Consider the following 2,742-nt stretch of genomic DNA (forward strand, 5'->3'; position numbering starts at 1 on the left):
CACATCTGTCTCACAGTGAAATAAGCCTGTTTATGTCGGTTTATGTATTTTTCCTCTTTGAGTGAAAAACGTGCCTGCTTGGTTTATTGAGAACCAGGGACCTTTTATTAATAAAAATAAGAAAATATCTTGCAAAAGTGGTCAATTTACAAGCAAAAAGACGAAATGGCCCACAATTGATATGACCCAGAATTGATTCATTGTGCTACAGATCCTGCAGTTTTCACGATTCCGAAAAATAAATTCAAAAGTGAATTCCTCTCGCATTTAAGCAAATCATATCCAAATTTGAGCTGGTTCCAAAAATCAATTGTGGGCCAAAACAGACTATTTTTGAAACAGCCACAGCTTAGTAAATATGGATGATAGACGGGGCTACTATGCTGCAAAACGTGGTCCAAGGACCATAGTTAAAGGCCGCACATGCACTTTTGTCACCAGGTCAAAATTAAAGGCCTTAATTTGGAATTTTCAAAAATGTGACCCACAATTGATTTTTTACCTTACCCCTACACACATACGTGCTCTATGTGCCTGCTCAGCTCAGGTGCTCAGTGCAAAGTTAAGTTTTCAGTGCATTTGCTGCCTGCACTCTGATAACCAAACAAACCAGTTCATGGTCCTTACAGAGAGATGCAGCTTTTGATATAGCAAAGTACACAAGCTTACAAAGAAAAATACTTCGTAAGTTACGAACTATTTCTACGTAGGTATAACAAAAGTATATAGTTTGTACAAGCACTGAAAAATTAAGTTTGTACTGAGTACACTGTAAATCCAAAGGCAATACTTTTGGTACCTTTTTTGGCGATACAATGAAGTATCGCCAATAAACGGCCTTGCGAAAAAGTATTGCCTTTAAAACGGCGATACACAAACGTATCGCCAAAATTTTGCGATACGTCGGAGTATTGCCACAATTTGGCAATAAACGCTAAACAAATCAAGGGGACAAGTTCCTAGTTCAATGCCGTGGTTTTGGCGATACCAAAAAGTATCGCCGAATTTTGGTGATACTTCTGTGTATCGCCGTTCAGAAGGCAATACTTTTCCGTAAGGCCGTTTATTGGCGATACTCAATAGTATCGCCGAAAAATGAACTCAAGTATCGCCTTTGCATTTGCAGTGTACACACTTTCGTGCTCTATGTGTGTACTCAGTATGCACTTGGTTTCGATGCATGTTCAACAATACTTCGTGAGGTTTTAAGCGTGTGTACAGGGTGGCCATATTGCCGCCTTCCGATTTAGAGCGTGGCACCAGCAGCAGCGCGGGGGCGACGGGGCGACGATTAATCGACATTTTTATATCAAGACATATCGCCGGGCCGTCGCTGGCTGTCGCGCTGCCGGCCGGTGACGCTGTCAGCGGCAGATGGCTCGGCGGACACGCGCCGTGTCACGGCCGTGCCGCGGAGTGCCGCCCGGAGCGTCATGGCCATCGGGGCGGGGCGTGGCGGCACAGTGGGCCAGAAGACCGGTGGAGGCGGTCAAAATTCTGGACGCGTTTTGAGCTCCAGAGTCGCTAAATGGGACTCGAAACGAACGTGTGACCCCACAAATGGATTGCTCTCCGAACGAGGAATCCATTGATGGGGTCACACGTTCGGTTCGAGTCCTGCTTGGCGAGTCTGGAGCTCAAAACGCGTCTAGAACTTTGGCGGCCTCCACCCGTCTTCTGGCCCACTGTGCGGGTAGTGGCGGGGCGGGGCACTGCTGCCCCACTGTCCCCATCCACTCTGCCACTACACTGGCTAATGACGAGAGCGGCCCTTCCGCCTCATCGGCCAGAACGGCACCATGATTGGTGTCGGGTATCCATCCGTCCGTCCGTCCATCCAGCCGTGCTGCGAGTCCCGCCGACCCACCGCGCCCCGCTGCGAGATGCGACCCACCCTCTCCATCCACACCACCCTTCTGCAGCGGCCCGCTTCGCGACCCACGCGACCCACTTATGGTGACCCTGGCTGTGTGTGGCCCTTCCCTAACCGTGTGGCCCTTTTCGCGTGACACGTGGACCAACCCTAATCGTGACCCTAACCAAATCGCGATCCTGCCCATGACCCTTACCCTGAACGCGATCCTAATCTTGATCGTAACAGTGACCCTAACCTCTCCTAGCTCGTGACCCTTAACTTGACCCTCTTGACCACTTGACTGTAAAAGTAACTGTGACCTCAACCACGACCCGCTCCGCAACCCCGCCGCGCACGCGTTGACCATGTTGACGTGCAGGGATACAAACTTTTACTGCCAGTGCATCCACGACCCATCCGCTACCCATCTGCCACGATCCAGTGACCATACCCTGACCCACTCGTGACGCATCCGCGACGCATACACGATACACGACCCATCCACGACCCCTCCACGACCCTGCCTCGACTCACCTACGACCGCCCATGACCCCTCCACGACCCATCAGGACCCATCCAGACCCTTCCACGACCCATCAGACGCATCCACAACCCTTCCACGACCCCTCCACAACCCATCAGACGCATCCACGACCCTTCCACGACCCCTTCACGACCCTTCCTCGACTCATCTACGCGAGGACCCATCTTCGACGCATATACGACCCATCCACGACCCCACCACGACCCCACCGCGACCGCTCCACGACCCTTCCTCGACTCATCTACGAGATGACCCATCTTCGACGCATATACGACCCCTCCACGACCCCACCACGACCCCACCACGACACCACGACCCCTCCACGACCCTTCCTCGACTCACC

This window comes from Thrips palmi, unplaced genomic scaffold (genome assembly GCF_012932325.1).
Source record: "Thrips palmi isolate BJ-2018 unplaced genomic scaffold, TpBJ-2018v1 HiC_scaffold_5, whole genome shotgun sequence".
NCBI lineage: Eukaryota > Metazoa > Arthropoda > Insecta > Thysanoptera > Thripidae > Thrips > Thrips palmi.